Genomic DNA, 24,075 nt, shown 5'->3' on the forward strand with positions numbered 1-24,075 from the left:
CACCTCGTCCTGATGATGTAAACCGTGGCTCTCTCTGGCATTATTTGAGAAACGTGTGAAACCCCCTCCCTGGTAACTCCATTTGGATTAACACTTCCATCCCCTGTAAATTTCCTGTTAAGATGCAAGCATAACCCCTGGCGAGATCCCACACCGGCAGAAGCACCCGCTGCGATGGTGTGGAGAGGGGACGTTCACCTTGGAAATTCAGGCCCTGAGGGAGTTGGGGGGAGCACTGCTGAGGAGAGCTCTGGGCTGCCGGGGGTCGGGGGTAGGGGAGAGGGCAAGGAAAATGGTCAAGAGAGGTGGAAGAGGAGACCATGAGGAGGCCACACATGCCGACCTAACTATTTGCTAATGACCAAGCATGGGTGGAGAGGGCACCTTGTCCCTTCAGTCAATACCCAACAGCATCTGCCATGCAGCAAGGTCACCACTACCAGGCACTCTGGGGGATGGTGTGCCCAACGCTGACGCTGGCCTCCCAGATCTTACAAAACGTCTCACCCCCTCCAGGAGTCCTTCCAGCTGGCTTGTGGCTCAGGCCGAGTGTCCAGGCTGTGACCATTACCCTCAATGCAGGCCCTGCCCCCTGTCTCGAGCCCCATCAGTGGCTTTTGTTGGATTCTACCTGCCTCAGTGAAGGTGCAGATGTGTCTTCACACATCATAGACCCCAACAGAAGATTGCTAAAATGCAATCCAGATCCCTTTTTCACCTCTCTAATTTTTAGGACTGTTTAATATCACTGATTTCAAGGACCATGGTATGTCTTTTCTTTTCCAAATAGGGGGAAATGTCTGCAACCAGCATCCACCTTTAACTCCAGCGAGAAAGGCAGCAAGGGAGGGGAAACTGCATGTCAGCTGAGCGGGAAACAATCGCGGTTTCCCTGCTTCTCTGAAGACTACAGATCAAGCCAAGCAAAGAGCGACCATCCTGAGCTATTTGTGTTTCATGTAATAATGCCCTAATGATCCAATTAGCATTGATTCTTCAGCAGCAACAATATTTTCTGACTGATCCAGCAATTTAGCCATCACTGTTGATTGATACAATTTCTATGAGTAATAAAGCAGTTTGAAAGAAATTTGTTTAAGTCTTCACAAATTACTTTTTAAAAACATTTCAATTTTAACCTTATTTCTGTTTTCCATTTTTTCCCAACCAGTGAACCCTTTACGCCATCTCCCTTGGGCGTCCCGCTCCCCTGGCCATCACGTGGGCTGGCCCTCCCTGCCCCTTGTCTGGGCATCCTCAGCCTTCGCCGCCCCCCACAGATGCTCGCTGGCTGCAGCCCGGGGAACAGATGGGTGCAATGGCTGAGCCTTAGGGAATGGTAGCCGGGCACACAGCCTCTGTGGAAACGGCCCAGGCGAGAGCCACTGGAGCAGGCTTCCTGAAAACCTGCCCTGGTAACACCGCTAAAATTGGAAACCAGGCAGGGGGTGGGGGACAGCGTGGGAGGTGAGTGGGAGGGAAGAGGGACCGTCACAAACAGGGAAGGGAGCTAGAACAGGCTGTCGGGATAGAATCTCCTACCCTCGAAGCGCTGGGCTTCCCAGGAAAGGAGCTGAGACCCAGCAGCTGGGTGGAGACAGCAGCCCTGGGAATGAACAGCCCTTTTGACGTCAGGGACTGGGCAAAGGGCCGCGAGGTCTGTGCAGCTGACCCCTCCTCCAGCAGTGCCCCAGCTGCGGCTCCCACCAAGAGCCTTCCGAGATGAAGCCTGTGCGTGTGGTAGGAAAGCCTCACTGCCTGGGAGAGCTGGTGTTGACCCAGACCTCGCCGTCATTCAGGCAACACAGCACACGATCACCAGTGGACCCTGATGGGGGGGACCAAACAGGGGTGCTCTGGAGGCAACTTCTCCCAAACAGTTCTCTGGCTGTTTTGGTACCCACTCTAATGCTGACCTCCTGATTATCTTCACGGCTCCTCCCTTTTGCCCTGCCCACGGACGCTTTCCCAGTCAGTCTATTGTAGTAAAACTAGGAGTCAAAATAGCTGCTAAAATTTCACGAGCTACCATGCGACAGGCATGACGCTAGCTAAATGGTTCCTATGTGTTATGTCAAGTAATCCTCTTAACCACCTTCTGAAACAAGTGTTATTCCCACTTTACAGGTAATGAAACCAAGGCTCAGGGTGGTTTAGCCACTCAACAAAAGACATTTAATAAGCCAAGGGGCTAAGCCAGTCAAAATGAAAAACCCGGGCCTCCAAAACCAGGCTTAGGCATTCTAGAACCTCTGGATCATGAGTCCCCGAATTTCAGCCTTAACCAGGCAGATCTTCTCCTGACTTCACTTCCTCCTCTCGGCTTCCTGCAAGTTCAGCCCTCATCCTCTGCTTCTCGGAGAAAATACCTAGATGGTGAATGCCTTTCCAGGACACTCTCCTTGGACAAAGGACCACGTCATCCAGGTTCCCTCTGCTCCCAGAGAATGGCCAGTGGGCACTCAGTGGGTCAGTTCCAAAGCCTGTTCCTTTGAGGCCTGTCAGAGCTACCTGCCCATTCTCATTCACAAGACAGTCACATTGACTGACTCCTCCCATTTCTCCGTAAGATTCCACACGACTTTGGTGGAGTTCCTACAGAAGTTTCCCGATTCCCAAACCTTTTACCGTTCACCACTATCTCATGGAATGGGAGAAACTTCCGAGTCTGCAGCTCAGAAATCACAGTGAAGGCAAGGGTGAGGAGACAGAGTTTTTGGCTACATTTCAGTTCTTTCTATATTAAGTGAAAGCTTATCTTTGTCTACATATGGTCCAGCACCATTATGTCCGTGGGAGGGTCATGCCAAAGTCACCTAGTTACCTCGTTACTCCATCATAGTACATCCCGGTTTATACACACATCATGCCTAATAACTATATTGGTTACCTGGGGGAACAGAAAACGCTTCTTCTGCATAACAGCTTCCCAGTCTCCTATGTAGAAGTCTTGCTCCCAAACCTGATTCTGTCTGTTTTGACAATGAAGGCTAGAACAAAGAGTCTCTGCAACCCGTGGGATTGTTTGGCTTTTAAACAAACCTCCTTAAAGAACATACGGATAGGAACAGCAATCAAAACTGCATTTATTAACGTTAGGTCTTAAATATTAAAACCTATCATTGTCGCCTCAATACCACTGGAAATGTTTTGGGTAAGTAAATAAAGGTGGAGCTGGGGAGGGCAGAGGGAGCAGCACAGGTCTTCATCTGGACTGACGGCACGTTTGTTAATTAACGTTCTATCGAAGGATGCTCTTTCCTGAGGTTTTGGTTACCAGTAAAAACAGTGCTGTTGGCTAATGCTAGTTTCTTAGCATTAGCTAAGAAATGAAGAACAAGGCTACTGAGATTAAAGCCATCATCTAGCCCAGTTCTTCTCAGAAAATGTCTTTTAAAGGCAACGTCATAGGAAGCAGGAAGGTCCATCTTTCCTTCCAATTGGTTATGTCTCAAAAGAGGCCAACCACTGACCACTGGGAACCGAGTGCTTAGGGTCTTCCTAGAGACTCAATACAACACTCTGAAGCATCTCCAATCTGAAAGCTGCTTGTCAAGACATCACGTGGCCAGGCTACTGCATCTCAGTTCATTATTTCCTTTCTGTCAAACAATGGGAACAGAAATCAGCATTTATATTCCGTTGGGTCATTTTGGTTTATTTTCTCTCAGCTTCATTAAACATTAGGTCCTGTCACAGGCCTCAGTGGGGAGGTACAGAGTGCATCTCTGCTGATGTCATCCAAATGAGATGGACAAAGTGAATCCACACTATCATCCACTAGGTAGTGGAGGCTGCTGTGTACAGAGGCAGAAAGAGAAGAGACAATAGGTTGCTTTTTGCTTGAATGTATATTTTTAAAAATTGATCCAGAAAATCACACTTTCACTGGTTTCACACATTAGAATTAAGATTTCCCCCAAGGCCACCGTAGAATAAGGTCTGGTCTTCCCCAGCCAACCCACTACTGGACTTGGCATATGCCCCACACGACAAGCAAGCAGATACACCAAAATACTGACGCATTAACACAGCAAGACTCAGAAGTGGTTACCCATCAAAACCCAAACCAGAAGAACAAGAGCATCACAAGGCATTGTAGTAATCTCATGGTTGTAGAAGTTGAGGATCAGAAACCCCTGGAGGTTAACTGCAGAACTAAAGGGAGGGGAGGAGACTTTGAGTGTCTGGAGTCTTAAGACAAAATGGAAGCCCCTCACTGTAGAGAGGAAGATACTGCACCCTAGTGTGGGCCCGGCACCACTCCCCTCCATTTCTCAGGAGAACTTGGTTCACTTTAACTATCGCCTCTGCTCAGGTTGCTGGGCACACTCAAAAATTAAAGGATACAGTTACCATGGTGATTCTCCTTCTGTGATGGAATTCAACCTTGTGTCTGATCCCTTGTACATTGCTGGGGTGTGGCTGGGAGAATTGCATATAATGGTAACTGAGAAAAGTTAGGACTAAAGTAGCCTAGAAGCACCAAGTTAAACCCAGGAACAAAGGAAAGACCCTCGGCAAAGATACAGAAAAGGGGGACACAACCTTTCCATTTTCCATTAGAGTTCTAGGAAAAATAGTTTTTAAACCAAAAATTGATTACTGTCTGCTACTATACTCGATCACTCATTAAAAATTCTTACTGGTGTTATTCTATTGCTGAAAGAGCTCCCTATCCAAATGCAGTTAACTCCAATCTGACAGTGAAAATAGTACACAGGCATGATAGTAGTCTACTACAGTGTTGCTGCTCAATGTGTGGACCAGCAATCAGTCACACTGACATTACCTGGGAGCTTGCTGGACCTGAGACTCTCAGGCCCCAACCTGAACCTGCTGAATCAGGATGTGCATTTTACCAGGATCCCCAGATGGCTCATGGGCACATTCAAACCTGAAAAGTACTGTCCTGAGAGACACTGCGAGATCTCTGTCTCTGAAAACACTTGGGGCTGGGATGGAATGGAACTTATGTAATCGATAGCAAGACTTTGATAGAGCAGAGTGGACTCTGAAGCCAAACTGCCTGGCCCAGCTCCAGAAGCAAATGTCCATGAGCAAAATTATTAACCTTTCAATGCTTCAGTATTCTGATTTATAAAACAGGAACAACGGTAATGCCTACCTGTGATGTCCTGTGAACGTCAAATGAGTTCATTTATGTAAAGCACTTAGACTAGGCAAGGCATGTAGTAAACACTTTACGCAGTGGGCAGGCAGATGGGAGGATGGATGCAAACTGGAGGTGAAGAATGGAACCTGGGAGTCATTCTACAGCTCCAGTGCACCAGACTCCCCCTACCTGCCTGCCAGAGACAGCTTTTTTGTTAGTCATTCAGACCTTTGACCCAGCCCTCACATCAGGCACAGCCCTGCTTTGCACCTGATTCCCAAGGGGGCCATATATACAACCTGAAGCGTAACACACTGCTCCCCATCCCATTCCTGGGTAACCTGGCATCTCCCAGAGATGGTCTAGGTAGAGGAGCACTGCAAGGCAGCATGTAGGAGAGATGGATCCCCAGCGATGACAAGATCTCCTCATCTACCAGAAAAAAAAAAAAAAAAATGTTGCGAAATAAGCCAGCAATTAAAAAATATCTAACCCCTGATTTTCTAGGTGAAAAAAAATTAGCCTTGAGTTGCTCCAGCCCTTGGCATCCTCATCCTGCCACATCAGGGTTGGTGCAGTGCCAAGTGGCTGAGCTGGGTGCAGAAGGGAGAAAATCTGTGCTGGACCCCGGCTGAATGGCTCTCCTGACTTGGTAGCTCCAGATGTTAGCTTGTCATTGCAGAGCAACTGAGTTAATTAGGCATTTCTGTGGAATCAGAATTCTGAACAGTAGAGAAGAAATGGAAAGGGAGAAAGAATGGCCCCCCCTGTACCACCGACAGTGTTTGCTCTCCATGTATTCCCCCGGGAGCAGGCCGAAGGGGCTGGGAGAACACTGGCCCTCAGACAGCCATGTATAGAGATGCTGGAAATGGAAGAGCGGATGTGCAGAAGAGCAAGGAATAATGCTGCCTGAATCCTTCCCTTAAAGAGAGTTTGTTTGGCACCATCCCACAAAGGCTATGTGTTCACAGCAGGCAGATATCCAGAAGCCACCTTCACGAGAACCCCAGCCATGGAAAGGGTGTCAGAGCTTCCGTGACAACTATCAGTCATGACTTCTTCCCAGAATCGCTTGTCACTTCTATTGTTTTGCCTGAACCAAAGCTCCTGGGAGGGATCTTCCCCTCCCTGTCCTCCACCTCTTGCCAATCTACACTGCCTGTTACTTTTAATTGAAATAGTTAAGCTATGTAGGTCAGCTAATTTAAAATTCTCAAGGGCAGATCACTGCATTACAAGCAGGATGGGACATACGAGGCTGTTCTCTAAACCGGATTTCATGTATTAAAATACACACACAGAGAGAAAATTTTTGCGAAAAACACCAACATAAAAATGGAGGGAGGCACTGAAGACTCACTTCCACAATCTGGCCCCTGGCCCTACACCAGGCTCAAAGCTGGGGGTTGGGCCACCTCCGGCAAATGCTCCAGGCTGTTGAGGAGCCTGCACACAGCAGCCCGCTGGCAGTATCTGTGGCACACCTGACGAACAGATGCTCAGGTGCCTAGACCCTACATTACTTTTCAAGGCAAACGCAGGTGACCCATGGTGCCCTCACATTTCTGACCACAGAGTGCATGGCAATCAACTCACCACAGCCTGACTGTTCCCTTCCTCCCAAGAACAGGCAACGGGTCAGCCACTGTGTGCATATTTTGCATGCTGAGAACACACATTTGTTCAGAACACAAAAGACGTAATTTAACACACTCCAGAAAGGAAACAACAGAAACAGAGAACCAGCCTTAGCATGAGTTTTCAGCACTCCCATCTTTTCCAAAAGTAAAGGAAAGATCGGACACTTCCAGCTAACTGACTCGTTAGAAAAGGCTGCATTGTCCAGCAGAACACGCCTTGCTGGAGACACTTTCTGGGCTGTGAAACTGATTCTTATTCCATTTATGTTCAAAAATTTAAAGGAAATGCTAATAACCAGCCAAAGGGAGAAGTGTTGGAATAATGCCAGGTTGTATTAAATCAAGTGGGAAGCGTCGACCTGGGAGTGAGGATCATGCCCATCCAAATGACCTTAACTGCCATCACTTTCAACCCCCTTGAAGCTGATCCCAGATGCAACTTGATTTGTAGGTGGAGGAAAGTCAAGCAACAGAATCTTTGCTGAAGGGATGCTTTTGGGTCTTTGCTGATGGGATCCTTTTGGGGTCTGAGAGTGATTTGAAGAGGAGGATGCCTACCCTATACCCCAACACCATAGGAGAGGAAAGCACTGACCAGAGAGCATTGGTTAGAGGGAACAGTTAAGACTGCAGAGGTCTTATCAAGTCAAAGTATATATCTTCAGTCTCCTTGCATCTGAAGAAGTCAACCATCTCTGTATCAGAAACAAGGCATGGGCAAAGGTTTTTAATGGCCCCAGGAGCTACTGAGATAGGGAATGGTCTCTTTGTATTCCAACAACCTCTGAATCTAAAATCAAAATTTAAAATTCCCTAGGCTGAACTTATACGATTTTAGAATGCTGAACAATCTGAGATGAGTTCGGATCATATGCAGAACCAAGAAAAAGAGTAATGTCTCCTAGACGCCACTGAAGAAATTATAGTATAGAAAAAATGCTCATCATCACTCACCATCAGAGAAATGCAAATCAAAACCACAATGAGATACCATCTCACACCAGTTAGAATGGCAATCATTAAAAAGTCAGGAAACAACAGGTGCTGGAGAGGATGTGGAGAAATAGGAACACTTTTGCACTGTTGGTGGGACTGTAAACTAGTTCAACCATTGTGGAAGACAGCGTGGCGATTCCTCAAGGATCTAGAACTAGAAATGCCATTTGACCCAGCCATCCCATTATTGGGTATATACCCAAAGGATTATAAATCATGCTGCTATAAAGACACATGCACACGAATGTTTATTACAGCACTATTCACAATAGCAAAGACTTGGAACCAACCAAAATGTCCATCAATGACAGACTGGATTAAGAAAATGTGGCACATATACACCATGGAATACTATGCAGCCATAAAAAAAGGATAAGTTAGTGTCCTTTGTAGTGACATGGATGCAGCTGGAAACCATCATTCTCAGCAAACTATTGCAAGAACAGAAAACCAAACACTGCATGTTCTCACTCATAGGTGGGAACTGAACAATGAGATCACTTGGACACAGGGCGGGGAACATCACACACCAGGGCCTGTTGTGGGGTTGGGGGAGGGGGGAGGGATAGCATTAGGAGATATACCTAATGTAAATGACGAGTTAATGGGTGCAGCACACCAACATGGCACCTGTATACGTATGTAACAAACCCACACGTTGTGCACAGAACATATGTGCACATATGTCCCAGAACATAAAGTATAACAATAAAAAAAAAAACTATAGTATAAACTTGTTAAGAGCAGAATTTTACTCACCAGTGTAAACCCAGTGCCTATCACAAGGCCCAACACACACTGTACAAGCAAGACGTATTGACTTAATGAATGAGTGAAAGGATAACACTGATTCATAACTTTACTTCAATGGAATTTGAAATTACCCCCAGATGAGTCACATGGACATGGTGACACAACAGAACTTAAAGACCACTGTAAACCCAGTGCCTATCACAAGGCCCAACACACAGTGTACAAGCAAGACATATTGACTTAATGAATGAGTGAAAAGATAACACTGATTCATAACTTTACTTCAATGGAATTTGAAATTACCCCCAGATGAGTCACATGGACGTGGTGACACAACAGAACTTAAAGACCACTAAGACTCAAAGTGGGAGAGTCACAAACTGGTCCTGATATGATGAGATACGAAGCTAGCACCAAAACGTGAATCAACATACTACTTTCTTCATCAGGAGAGTCTCCATATAAATACAAGCTGACAGTAATGAGCACACCTAGTGCCCAGGTCTTGGTTTTCACATACTACCACTCTCCAATAAAACAAATCAGTACTCCTCAGAGTAACAGTTGATTCTAGGCCTGGGGGAGGAAAAATAAAAGATGTGCCTGGAGTATCCTGTGGTCCCAAAGCAAGAAAATACTTAAGGATGGGGGTATGTTGAGAGGCACAGAAGCCAACCAGAAAGAGCTCCCAGTGGCCAAAGCTAAAACAATTTGAGCAACAAAATAAATTAACAGTAGTAGCGGATTATTGCCCATAGAATAAAATAAATAAACATGAGACTGGCACAAATTAATTACTAAATAAATAAATAACTGGGGAAGAAGGGACAGTTTTTTCCTTGATGGAAGAATTCTAGTTAATAGATATGGAGGCAAAAAGGACAACAGAAAAATCATAATTAGCCAAACATAAGAACTGTTGTAAACAAGACGCACCGGAGAATGCTAAAACCATGGGCAAAAGCTTGACAAGAAGCATGATATTTGCATAGTCTCAAAATATCTCCCCCAGGATACTTATTAGAAATGGGGAAATAGCAGCTTTATAGTGAAGAAACTCAAAAGACACCACCAAGTGATAAAGGTCAACAGCACCAGTAGAAAGACATCAACATCCTTTACCCTTTGATAGGACACATTATGAAGGGCACATCATTTCTGTGATATTCAGAAGTATGCATTCAGTATGCAAGAAACGCATACCCTCCATCTAATAATGAATAAACATCAGACGAACCCATATTAAGAAACATTCTACATGATAACTGACCCGGATTCTTCAAAAGTGTCAAAGTCATTAAAAAAAAAAAAAAAAAGAAAGAGTGAGAACTACCACCAGTTGGATTAAACAAAGGAGACATGATGACTAAATGTCACGTGGGATCTTGGATTGGATCCTGCACCAGAAAAAGAAGGACTGAAGTGGAGAAACTGGTAAGATCAAAATGAAGTCTGAAGTTTGTTAAAAGTATTATACCAATGTCAGTTTCTCAGTTTTAATCACTATATTATGGTCATGCAAGATGTTAACATTAGAGGAAGTTTCCAAAGGGTTTACGGGAACTCTGCACTATTCTTCAACTTTAAGCCTAAAATTATTTCAAAATAAAATGTAAAAAAAAATAAAAATAAAAGGTAAACTAAGCAGTGTGTTTATAGACACAGCTGATTTACATTGTCACAAGCTCCTGATCTTGCCAAAAACTGGTAAGTGATAACGGGTTTACCAGTCAAAGGATCACATTCTAGATGGTGCTAGTGCACAGTCTAGCACTATGCAAGACTGTTGGCAGTTTACAAGAGTCAAAACACCCTGTTGTTCATGCCTAGTGAACAATTAGGTCCTGTGTTCAAGCTGTGTATCCAACAGGTGTGTACTGGGCATTGCTTGCAAAACAGGAAGATCAGGAGAAGATGGTTCTGATCTCTGCTCTGATTTTAAAAACAAAATCAGAAACAAAAACAAAACCTATTTGTGATCTTGGGTAGCTCATCTGTTGTCTCTGCCTTCAGTTTTCTCATTTTCTTATAATTAAGTAATGTGTGCCTCCCACTCTCAAAAGGGTTAGCAGGAAGATGAAACAAGATAAACTGTGTGGAAGCATTTTGAAAATCATAAAAACATTATGCAGCTGTAACTGTGTTATGATTCACATATTTAAAGGTTCTCATTCTCATTGTTTTCAGAACGGAATGGCTTAAGTGAGAGCTGGTTACCACATGCATCCATTTAACGTTAGAAATGATTTAATATTTACTGAGCACCTATTATATTAAAGACACTGGCTTCGATACCATGGTGAATATAAAAATGGATTGTACATGGACTCTGGTCTCATGAGTCTCCAGCCTTAGGAAGTGGGATGACATATACATCAATAAATTATAATATAAAATAAGAAGGGAGAATTGCCAGTCACCAGCTGCCTGGCAGGTAGGTACCCATATGCATATGGGAAGAAAGGGGCTTAAGCCGGTTTTTATTTTCCCTTTCTGACCTTTGCGTGTATCTGTATATATTTCCAAAAACTCCCTCACAATAGTCCACGTGGCAAATAAGAAATTAAGAGATTGACAAAATCAGAAGCATGCGTTTGGATCATGTCTCAACACCTGTTAGCTGTGGGTCTTTGGCCCAAGTCCTTCTTTGGTTTCTTCCTCTGCAAAATGGGAATAGTAATATGACCCATCTCACCAGATCATACTGAAGATGAAAGGAGTTAGTACAAACCAAGCACTCAGAACAGCACCCTGTGCAAAACACGCACTGGAGAAGGGTTAGTTGTTGTTACCCTTTTCTTGTCTTGGAGAAATGTATTTATGGCTTTGTGACTGACAGTGGAATAAAGTCCCGCACAACCCAAGATGGAAGATTCTAGTCTCTTTTCTCCAGAAGGCCCAGCCATTCCTTCCACATGAGAGATGAGGCGCGGGAAGAGCCGGGTCAGCAGGGCGGGGACGGCCAGCCACTGAGGCTGTCATGGTGGGTGCTGTGTCACCTCAGCCAGCATTCCCTGCTGTTCTCCTCTCAGCCTTTCGGACACTCAGGTTCTACTCTCAGCTGTTCAGTTCTCAGACGCTTCCTGAGCGGCCGCACTGAGAGTTCCTCGCTGGCAGAGGGCTGACTATGCTCTCCGGCTCTGCTCCCGCCTGCCCTTCCGGGGCCGCCATTGTTCCCCACAAGGCACCGCGCGCGCCGCCCTGGCGAGAGGCCCCGCTTGCCCTCAGCAGGCCCGGGCGTCTCAGCCGCAGCCCGGCGCTGTCCCCACGCACACCCACGGCGCCCTTCCCGGCCTCGGACCACGAGCTAGACGCGCCGGGCCCGCCCCCGGGATGTGGAGCTCGGCAGCAGCCCCTCACTGCCTGGGGCGGGACCTTCTGAACACCGTCCGCCAGGGACGTCCCGCCCCGAGAACCTCCCCAGGCCTCTTCTTCCCCTTCCGCCTCTAACCTGAGGGAATGGCTGCCGGCAGTTCTCAGAGCTACCGCGGAGCCAGGCAGGCGCGCACACAGGGCAGCCCCCCTGTCACCTCCCATACAGTAGCCAGGCTCACCTGGGGAGCCCGCGTCAGACCAGCCACACCCGCTCCAAGTGTGCAATGGCCCGCGTCAGACCAGCCACACCCGCTCCAGATCTGCAATGGCCCGCGTGGGACCACGCCACACTCGCTCCAAGTCTGCAATGGCCCGCGTCGGACCACGCCACACTCGCTCCAGGTCTGCAATGACCCACGTCAGGCCATGCCACACCCGCTCCAAGTGTGCAATGGCCCGCGTCAGGCCACGCCACACCCACTCCAAGTGTGCAATGGCCCGCGTCGGACCACGCCACACCCGCTCCAGATCTGCAATGGCCCGCGTCAGACCACGCCACACCCGCTCCAGATCTGCAATGGCCCGCGTCGGACCACGCCACACCCGCTCCAGATCTGCAATGGCCCGCGTCGGACCACGCCACACCCGCTCCAGATCTGCAATGGCTCTGGCCTCCTTCAGGGCAAAAGCCGCCATGCTCACCATGGCCTGCAAGGCCCTGCTCCGCCCGGCTCCTGACCCCTCACCTGCAACCAGCGCCCACCCTGCTCGTGCCGCTCCCTCGCCCTTCCCTGAGCCTGCTAGGCCGCTCGCCTGTCAGTGTCTGCTACTGCGATTCCCTCTGCCTGGAATGCCTTCCTCCCGCATGTCAGTCCACCCTGCTGGCCCCTTCATTCCCACAGACCGTGCTCAGGCATCCCCTCCGGAGGCGCTCCCTCATCATCTTCTTTACAAGTAAACCTCCGCTCACACCCCATGACTCTGCTTTACCTTTCTCCACAGCCCCTACTGCCATCCAACGAACTGTGTTTAACTTACTTATTTTATTCGTTGTCTCTCTGTACTAGAATATAAGCTCACCGTGGGCAGGGACTGAGGCCTGTTTTATTTATTGCTAACTCCCTTGCACCTAGAACAGATACGTAATAAATATTTGATGAATGAAGGACGGACTTTTAAAACCCATACACACATATACAAACGTATATGTGTCTATTCCTAAATGTACATATCAAGGCTGCCACTGAGGGAGCACCAGCAATTAATACATCCCAGGCCCTGGAGGGGGCCTGTCTCAATTAATACATCCCAGGCCTGTATCAAGCCTGCACTCTGAGTGTCTCATTAAGTCTTTCAATGAGGCTGTGAGAAAAATGGACCACCCACATTATAAAATTGAGACTAAAGCTTGGAGTTTAAGGAGCAAGGAAAAGAAAAAGCTCAACGTGCCCTTCAGAACTCCAAATCCTGTGCGCTTTCCACCAAACAACGGTTCTCTTGGTTCTCACACCCTAAGAACTTGCCTCCCTAAGAGTAATGGGCCGGTACATCTGCTGTCTTCACTACCAAACTGAGCTCTCTTGAGGCCACAGGAGCGTCTTCTCCTGTTTTTCCAGATATGCGCACACACGCATAATATTCCAGCTCCTGGAAAATACTCAATCTCAATCACTCACTGTTAGAGATGTTAATTTTTTCTCTACCTGTCTTGACAGAGCATCAAGCACACACTCCTCTTTCCCTGGCACCTGGGGCATATCTGATTCAAGGCAGAAGACAGAAAAAAATCACCGACGGGAAAAGTGGGGCACTGTTCATGCCAGGTGGCCACAGTCACCCCGGCCCTGAGACCATGCTGGCACAATGCCAGAGATGAACCGATGGAATGAGGGTACCTGGAGAAGAGGAGCTGAAAATTCACTCAGACAGGCTCAAAATCTGTAGTGGGTTTTCCTCCTCTCCATCCTCCCCTTTCTACAAACTCTATAATCTACCCCTACCTCTTTAGCACATACCTTGTCAACCAGATTCTTAGGAGAACGAAAACTCAGACTTAACTCCCATGCTGTTTTGTCATTGCCACTAGGTAAGGCAGAGTTGCCAAGTCGGGCTGGCAGAGAAGCAGAAGGCCAGAGAGATTCAGATCAGGACATTTGGAGCCAGACAGATCTGAGTTGAAGACCTGGGCAAGTAAGTTAATTCCTAAGCCAGGGTTTCCTCATGTGTAAGATAAAGAAGTACCTACTTTATGGAGCAATCATATTAATTAAAACAGCATACATATGTCAAGTGCTTAACAAGGCCTGATACACAGTAAGCACTCAATAAATCTTGGTTGAAAAGCCCACTTTGAATATTACATGACAGGGAGTTCCTGTCCTGTAATATTGGGAGATGTGGGAAGGCATCTTGGGGCCAAACACAGGGGCGGGGTTGCACAAGCCACCTGAACTCTGATGCAAGAATGCAACCCTAAGGGTCACTGGCACTCTATTCAAATGTGTCCCAGCAGCCCGGAAACTCTTCTTCCTGCTGCCCCTTTATCCAGATGGCAGCCCACCACATAGGGACATCTTGCAGACGCTCCTGCACAAGGCACCTGGGAAGAGACTGCATCAAGAATCACCAGGTCAGGGCAGTTGTTTGTCACTTGAGTTCAGGGAATTTAAACTCAGGTGTTTAAAAATAATTACCATATGTCCATCAAATCAAAGTCGTAAGTTGTAAGACGTACCCATTATTTTATGTATCAATGAGAAAGAAAAAATGGTGCCAACTAAAGTGTAACCTATTAGTTTAGATTGCACTTTAGTTTCAGAGAAATGAAAGTGTAGGGGAAAAAATGTCAGGATCAGTAGAATCAGTCAAATGTAGTAGATCAAACCAAAAACAAATTGACATCAGGTATGTATTGTCAAGTAGGAGTGATAACTTATGGGAGAATGACCTTTGGCTTCTGCCTAGTTCTTAGCAAGTCGTCCAGTGACCTTGAACACATAAAGAGGCTTTGTGAGTTCTTCAGGAGAGAAACAGAAAAATGGAACTGAAATATAATGATTCGTCACAGGCTGAGCACATCCAGGCACTTTATGTGATATCATTTAATCTTTCTAACAGGACAATAGCATTGGCTTCGTTTTGCAGACTCAGAAAGGTTAGGTAACTTGCCAAAAGTCAGTCAAAGGTGGTGTAGAGATTCCAACTCAGGTCCCTCTGATCACAGAGTCACTATGATTCCAAATCAGCAGAATGCAGTGTCTGCTTTGGAAACCCCTGTGACTGGATAAATCCCCAAATCAGCACTCAAAGCTTGAAACGCTCATGTTCTTAGGGAAAATTGACACTGGAGTGCAAGAACCATTTTTCCAGAAAGCTGGTCCTGGTTAGAGGAAGGAGAGGAGCTGGAAGGAGATCCTGGACCAAAGTCAGGAGGGGATGGTTTCAAATAGGAGGGGAATAGCTAAAAAGGGGAGGGCAGGGAACAGAGAAAGCATGCAGCACTCCCCCCACCACCCAGCAGTTGGTGAGGATCGCCTCCCCCGACACAGGTCGTGGCATCAGCAGTAATGGCAGCAATATCTGCAACTGGGCTAAGGACAGGCATATTTTAAAGCCTTAGGCTAGTTTAGCATCTTCCACCTGGACCGGGATTCAGATGCAGCCCTTTCAGATTTATTGCCTGCCCAGTGCATTCATTAGAAAAGAATTTGCACTGCGATGGGCCATTTGTCAAGAGCTCTTCTCCTGCCGAAAGAATACTTGAAACCCGTGCTAAAAACCAACAGGGAGAGAGCTTGACAACTGGAGGGAGATGGGAGTCAAACTCTGTGTATTTAGTAGTTGTTTAAGACCCAAGTGCAGTGAAGGACAAGTTCCTGGCTTGCTAGCTTCTATTGTGAGTCTCCGTGGAGGAAACAATGACACTATGTAATTATTAACAGCAGCAAGCTGGATCTTAAGCATACTGTGCACTATGGTGACACAAAATAGTAATTTAACAACATGACATATGGAGAGGAAATCTAGGTATCTAGATGGGGCTTGAAATCTTTGTATGCAAAATTTGTGATAGACAGGTAGTATTTAAATACACTGGCTTTAGAATGCTGACCGTCTTCCAGAGAGAAAGTCAGGGTATTAGAGTGAATATCTAAATCTGGTCTCCGGCAGATTCATACTGGTTGTGTGACTTTGGCCAAGTTACCGAACCTCTGAGTCTTGGTTTCCTTTTATGTACAATGGGGATGATTAATATTAGTCTCACGTACATTGACAGCTAGTCTTTTTATGTCAAATGAGATCAAATCAGTGAAAGGATGCTGTAACCTATAAGAGAAACACAAATAATAGCTAATTTAATTAATTTCCTGAGAGGTTTTACTACCCCTATATGAAGAAAACTCCGTGTGTGTGTGTGTGTGTGTACGTGCACGCACGTATGCGCATGCCCCCACATCTCCAAGCAGCATACCTTGGGAGTTCAGCTTTTCTACGAAGTCACAGGAAATAATTTAGTTGGTAATCTTGGTCTCATCACCTTCCTCTCCTAGCACTGGGGAAGAAATGGTGCTCTTCTCCCTAGAGCTTTCCTTTCAAAGTGTGTAACTGATGGGGAAGTCAGATGTAGACAGACTTGTAGAAGTTTCTCAAGATGATTCAGACAGCTCAGTGATTACATGTGTATGGCGTCCTCAATCTCTAGGGCCTCATCCATGTGGTTTCCATCCAGCTTGGTTTGGATCTCATTCTCATGGTGGTTCGTAATTCAGTGAAGGCCAACAATGCAATGACCACAATATTCAGAAGAGGAATGATGGTTGCCTACCACTCTACACATCCTCTCTAAAGCATAGACCTTTCCCCTTAACAGGGCCTTAAGCCTTAATGTCTTGAGTATTAGTTGACTTTGAAGGGAGAAGAGACAGTGACAGAAACCCAAATACCAGAATCCCAAGTAAAACTCTCCAGAACACTTTCCCTCCCCACTCTGCCCACTGGGATCTTCTTCTTGCTCAGGTTCCAGGGGGCAGTGTCTGGCAATTTCATGTACATGAAACCAGATTCTTGCATGACTTGGCTCCAGAAAGATGAGAAATTTCTGATAACTTTATCTATGTATTTTTGATAACTGATTTCTTTCCATATTGGTCCTTGCTAATTATTTATGCTACTGTTATTTGTGTAGCCTAAAAGATAACATTTGAATTATTGCCCTCTTTAGTTGTCTAGTTTCTGCCTTTTTAAGAAGATACTAGAATATGACCTAGCAGGCAAGGCAGGGATCTAGTCTTTATAATTCTCTTTGTGCAATGCTACATAAGTGCTGAATAAATGCTTTTTAATGATGCAGCAGCTGAAAGGGCTCCACACATTATCTTATTCATATTGAAGATATCCTGACAAAGTGAGCAATGTCTCACAGATGAAAAACAAAAAGCAGAGAGGTGAAGTGACTTGCATGAGATCAGAAAGCAAATCAGAAATGGAGCCTTGACAAGTCTTCACACTCTTCAGTTTGGAGTACTAATGTGTATTCATCCATTCTAAAAAGCCACAACCTTAAATATCTGAGTTCTCCAGTCCTGCAAAATTTGGGTGTGACAGAAAGCACTTTATAAATTGTGCTGGAAGAAAAACAGCCCTAACAGTTGGCTAAGGTACATAACTGTCTCTTTCGACCAAACATCAGAAAACCATTTTGCAAGCAAATACTACGTTATCATCTCCTCCAGACCATGATGGCAATGGCATAGTAGTAGTTACATGAGGCTTCCCACCTCTGGGACCCACGGTGCTTCATAAGGTAATTATCTCCAACACTGACCTGTTTGCTTGTACGAAGAACACCAAGTTGCCTTTTCTTCATCAGGAAATCGATGGCAAAGTATGCTCTACTCCCCAAAATCCCGAAGTGAGCCAAAACAACAGCCTGACCTCCAAAGTCATCTTATAACACACGACTCTGGACCCATCACCCCAGTCTTCCCTTACTACTAACATGCAATGCAGCTGACCACCCTGGCTACCACCACAAGGGGTGGAACAGAACAGGGGTTGGGAGGTTGGGAGCTCATGTACAAGGGAGTCTGGGAAGGTCATGCATTCTGTTTCAACCTTAAATCTAGAAGAATGCTGGATAACCAGGATTAGAGGCTCAGCCAGGGGGATTAGCAGTTCAAAAGAGAGTTCTAGAATGAAGATACAGATGTGTGACTCATTTGCATATCAGAGACAGTGGAGAGGAGACCAGAAATCATACTTTCTCATGTAGGCCTCTTGTGGCAAGTCAGGTTGATCAGAATAAAAACTTCATTTCCCAGCTCCCGGTTGTTGATGTCATTGAGAAGTGGAATTACAAAGCAGAAATAAACCAGGGCACCTGGGGTCTACTGCAGGAGTCAGTCAGCAGGCAGGAGGTTCAGGGTGGGAACCAAGCCTCACCATCTCTACCTGTCAAAGTGCCTACGGGTCTTTAAGACTCATCTCAAATGATACATCCAACTTGGTATTTTCCTGATTTCTCCAGAGGTATTCTCTCCCGTCTTTAAACTCCCACAGGATTTTGTGTGTGCGCCTTTTATGAGATGCATCATAATCTGATTGGGGTTATGGATATCTATAAATAAACCAGAATATATTTGTGTATTATCGTTTACTCAATAATGATTTATTGAGCTCTTGCTATGCACTTCAGACTCTTAAATAATAAGAGTATATATAAGTTTCTTGAGGGATGGAACCATGATTTATTCATTTGCTAAGATTTATACATTTTCATTTCTAATGTACATAGGATACCACCGAATTCAAATCCAATAGCACTGGCAAAACAACTCAGTAAGAGGCAGGATAATGGAGGACTTCAGAGCAGGAATCTTAGCGTCAGAGAGATCCAGTTCAAACTCTACATTAACACCTCTGTAGCTTTATGGCCTTGGGCAAGCAGCTTAGCTTATCAGCAGGTGGGTCTGTAGGGTCATCCACCACAGGAAGGACGATGAATGTTACATCGCAAGGAACCCACTATTGACACACTTAATCAGCAGCTATGGGGCCCTTATTCGAAATGGCCAGGTTAGGGTCCTCTTCTTAGGATCAGAAGGCACTACTGACCACCAGCATTCTTTCCAACCAGGCAGGCAGTTCCATCCAGGAACAGATATCCTTGCTGGTAACTGGTAGGTGCTATATTTTCTACACCTCAATGGAGCTGGGAGTCCCCAAGAAATAAACCTCAGCAGTTGGTTAGACTTGGCTGCTTCATCTCCCTTTACCCCAAAATCCCAGCTGAAAACAGGGGCTCAAACCCTTATGTTTGGACCCATTCACTCTACAGTTTCTTTTGGAGGTGTGACTCCCCATTAAGACATCCTGATGCAGACAACATTATCCAGTACACTATGCGTCTTGCAGAGCCAAGTAGGATATCCCTGTCCTTGAACAATCAAGGATTTAAAAATGAAGTACCTGCTGAGCCGTTCATCAGCATTTATGTGCATGTCCATTCCAGTATGTAAAGATTGTGACATTTCAGATCCCAGTGTTTATGGTCCATTAAAAAGCAATGTTTCCTTTAAATGGAGAGGTAGTGCATCGCCCCTTCATCCTTACTCCAGTGGGCACCTCCCCCTGCTCAACTCCTTTGCAGGTTCATTTCCAATAGGTTTATGTAACAGAACAGCTGAACCATGTATCAAAGGGGCTCTGGGTGCGGCTGCTGAAGCAGCATTTCACTTGCAGCTTTCCAGTGAATGAGAAAGCACTCCTCATTTGAGAGCCGCCTGCCGCTCAGGACAACTCATTGTCCCTTATGTTCAGATTGCTTGCTTAATTCAGGGCTTGGGATGAGATGTGAGCTGGCCATTTGGTTGCATGAGATGCACACTAAAGGGCACGACAGGGTACCATAAATGATCCATCCAAAAATCTATTGGTGCCCATAGTCATGTCCATGTCAAAGACTTGGGCCCTGGAATATTAATATTTACATTGTGCTTTTCCTCTTACAAAATACTTTCTAATTCCCTAGCATCGAATCCTCACAACTGCATGAAAGCATTATTCTTGTTCTTATTATTACCATTCATTCCCACTACAAATTGAAGCAGCCAAGGGTCTGCACGTCAGAGGTTAAGTGTCACGTTCAAGATCACAAAGCCAGTGAATGGCTGAGCTGGGACTCCAACTCCAAGTTCTCTGACTCAAATCCAGTGACTTTCTCAACACAAACTTTCTAAATACAAATGGTTGTCCTATGTATGGCTGTGTATTAAGAAGGGCCACCAGCCCACTGATTTATTCACTATTCAGTTTATACTTGGACATGGTAAGACATCACAAGTTTTTTCAAATAACAGGGTTTTTTAAAAAAAAATTTTATTTCAAATGTTTATGGTAGAAAATTTAGAAGAATCATAAATAATGAAATAAAATAATTTGTAATTTTGTTCCCTGAATTGGCTTATCATTAACACTCTAATGTATACCTATTAGACCTTCCAGGGTATAGTATATCCTGTCTACACTTACATGAGATGTAAATAGTTTATATGTCTCATAAAATTTGGGACCATATTGTAGATAACTGTCTACATTTGTTCATTTAGCAGTGAAGTTGAACATCTTTATGTGCCATTAACTGTCCTTCTAGGTTATCATTTAAATGGCTACATGGTGTTCCATTGCATGGATGCATCCTAACTTACTTACCCAGCACTCTGGTGATTGAAAAATAGAGGAGAGAAATTAAATTATCCCAGGTTTAGCCCCATTACAAATAAGACTACAACGAACACACTTGTAAGTAATCCTTGTGTATTTCTGACTATTTCCATAGGATAAAATCCTGTGGACTTGTTGAACCAAAAGAAATGAGCATTTTGAAGCCTTTGAGCATTTTGTCAAATGACCCTCCAAGGTGAGTGGAACTTCTGCACTGCCATCAACTGTATCTGAAAATGTCCAGCTTCCCAACACTCTTGACAAGACTTTCACTGCTGATGTTTATTCTGAACCAACTGCCTGGCATCCTTTGGGGCCTCCTTGCCCAACTGCCCAGCAGGCCCTGGCAACTCTGCCTCCCAAGCATTCACATTCATCCCACTGGCCAAATTCTGCCCATTCATCTCACCTCCACTGCTGGCACCTGGTGCCAGCCTCTATTCTCTTACCCAACTGGCCTCCCAACCAGTTTCTCATTCCCTCCCAACTCCCTTTTCTAATCCACAGGCAGAATGATGATATCCTAAAAATAAAAAAGACACGTCAACCTCCCTACCAGTCATGATCTAGCGCTCCCCCTCCCCCCGCTGCCAACCCTTTGACCAGCTCACCTGCACCCTCCTGGTCATTCACTGTGTGCCAGCCTTGCTCTTCTGTTTTTGACACATGCCAAAGTTGTCCTGCCTCTGGGCCTTTGTACTTGCAATGCCCTCCCCCGGAAGGCTCTTTCTCTCTTTCTTTGCAAACCTAGCTCCTTCTTGTCTTCCAGGTCCCAGAGGTCACCTCCCTGACCACCAGCTTAAAGTAACCCCCGCCCACAGCAGAGTTACCACAAAACTCTGCTTGTTTCTCTTTAATTTCTTTTTCATAGCACCTACCATAATAGGAAGCTCTCTCATTTATTTGCTTACACCTACATTTTCTGTCTCTCCTCTCTTCTTGCCCTCATATGCACAGAGAATGTAAACTCTGGCTCAGCACAGCATCATTAGTGCCTGTCAAAGTGACTCGCATATAGTTCATCCTCGATAAATACGTGTTGAACAGATGAATGCACAGGAAAAAGGAAATAATTTTAGTATTGCGCTAACCAAGCATAATACTCAAGCTAAATCTAATGTAAAACTTACCGCCAGCTGCCTTCCGGAAACAAGTAAAAAAAAAAGACAAGAGACACCATGAACAATGGTGAGTCCAGACTGGTCAGTAACTCCAGATCCCAAAGCTCCAGCTGAAGATGCCTCTCCTACATCAGACTGATCTAGGAGAACCCAACCTAACATCAGCACCCCTTCACACCTACCTATTATCAGCACCCCTTCACACCTAGTGTCAGCACCTCTTCACACCTAGTATCAGCACCCCTTCACACCTAGTATCAGCACCCTTTCACACCTAGTATCAGCACCCCTTCACACCTAGTGTCAGCACCCCTTCACACCTAGTGCCAGCACCCCTTCACACCTAGTGTCAGCACCTCTTCACACCAAATATCAGCACCCCTTCACACCTAGTGCCAGCACCCCTTCACACCTAGCATCAGCACCCCTTCACACCTAGTGCCAGCACCCCTTCACACCTAGTGTCAGCACCTCTTCACACCAAATATCAGCACCCCTCTGCCCACGGGAGGGCAGAGGCAATGCTTGAACCAGTTCCCTATGCCTGAGCCTTACCACGGAGCCAGCACTGTAGCTGGTGTATCACATGCATTAGCATGCACAGGCCTCACAACTCTGCAGTATCATCATTCCCACTTGTACAGATAAGGAACCTGAGGTTCAGAGAGCTATGAATTAAGCTCAGCTCACAGGAGTTGAGCAGAGGGAGCTATGAATTGTGTCAGTATTCCAACACATCTCTATCTGACTCTATATATGTGCTTTCTGTACAATTGCCCAGGGACCCCACAGCACTGCCAGTTGGAGAATGAGGAAGCCCAGATGCCGGTCCCTGACCACTTCCACCGTCTTGTGCTGTCTCTGGATGCAGGATTCAAAGAACCATTTCCCTCAGCGTCTGAGGAAGAGGAAATCCTTTCTACCATGGAGAGCAGCTTGGGTTCTCATGACAACTTCAATGTCAGAGAGGTGAACCAACATCAGAGAGTGCTCTTCAAGGACTGCCTCCCTCCTGGGCCCTCCTCTGCCTGGGTCACAGGCCTCTAGATCCCACCAAAAGCTGCTTGTACTTCCTTACTCTCCCAGGGCCTCTCCTGACACCTGGCCTCTGAAATTCTTTCCACATATAAGGGTGCCCTCAGTGTGTGTGAAAGCAAGTGTTTCCAGGGTTTCAGGTGCTCCACAGAGAAACTTTCATAGTCATTCAAAAAGATTAGCTTCTCTCTCTAATTCACATAATCACAAGGGATAAAGCCTCACAGGTTATGGGCTGGAGCTTCTTCCTCTGAGGGTCTAACAGGAAAAGCTGGACAAGTATATATTTGTTCTTTTCTACTTACAGCCCAGAAGAGTGGCACAGTACCCAAAAATACTTCATTCTGTATTTTTTTTAAAATAAATACACAAAATAAAACACTTGGTTTCTAGTTGGCCAGGTAAAATGAGAAAGGAGCATTTCCAGGATTGAGTTGGCAGCCCTATCTGTTGGTCTCTCCACTTCAGTGAGGTCCTCTGAATGGTAAATGAATGAAGGCAGAAGAGCGGTGAAGAGCTTTTTCTGACCTCACACCAAAAAATAACAGGAGAGTCAGGAAGGAAACAGGTGGAAGCCCGAAGGGATAGGAGCAATGTGAAAAGTGGAGTAGGTCTGTGAGTTCCTTCCCCAAATTCCTGCATGGCCAGTTAGCCCAGAAATGCACCAGGGCAGAGCTCCACAAAGCGGGAGAAGCATCCAGCAGCCACGGCACTTATGACCCTCATAAAAGGGACAGCAGTTCTGGAGATGGGACTCTATCTGGCTGATTTTTAGATCCTACAGTCAGATACATATTTGCTGATCTAACTCGGCATTGGTTCATACTCAGCCCTTCCCTTCCACATGTCAAGCACACAAATGCACATCCCAGATTTACAAACTGACAGTTTCCCATTCCTGCGCCGAGTGCTTTGGCTTAACTTGAAAGGCATTTCAGAGGCTGAACTATTGAGACAGATTCAACGTGTACAGTGACACTCAGGCTGCTAGATACCGACTAGTCAACCCTTGACCAGCAGCTGCCAGATGATTAAAAACCACACTGAAATGATCAGATCCCTACGTGCAACCTGCAACTGATATCAGGACCTCCCTGTTTTGTATTTTCTGTTGTTCTAACAAAAAAAAAGGATCTTCTTAAATCTATTTCACATATTACAGTAGCCCGGACATCAAATGTTTCCCAGAGTGAAATTAAATATAGCATTTTATTTGGAACAAGCCAGTCTAACTCAATTTTCCTCCCTGGCGTTGCCACAGAGAGACCTTCCGTTTGGCAACTGAAAGATGTGCTGAGCTCTAGGCTGGACGCAGGACTTCTTTCCATGCTCTTAGTAACCCATCTGCTTCCTCTGCCCCAGTACAAGCACTACA

At 45.7% G+C, this 24,075-nt stretch overlaps 1 protein-coding gene and 1 long non-coding RNA gene across 20 annotated transcripts in view; one reads left to right on the top strand and one right to left on the bottom strand.

Annotated features, from left to right (window-relative positions):
- The window catches only part of CACNA1C (calcium voltage-gated channel subunit alpha1 C), a 639,436-nt gene that overhangs the window by 455,628 nt on the left and 159,733 nt on the right, over positions 1-24,075 (bottom strand). The window lies entirely within an intron of this gene.
- On the top strand, positions 18,881-21,815 carry LOC112634003. Its single transcript, XR_003121712.1, has 4 exons — positions 18,881-19,001; positions 19,929-20,149; positions 20,660-20,740; positions 21,502-21,815. It is a non-coding gene; the product is annotated as an uncharacterized LOC112634003 (long non-coding RNA).

Source organism: Theropithecus gelada, chromosome 11 (assembly GCF_003255815.1).
Source record: "Theropithecus gelada isolate Dixy chromosome 11, Tgel_1.0, whole genome shotgun sequence".
NCBI lineage: Eukaryota > Metazoa > Chordata > Mammalia > Primates > Cercopithecidae > Theropithecus > Theropithecus gelada.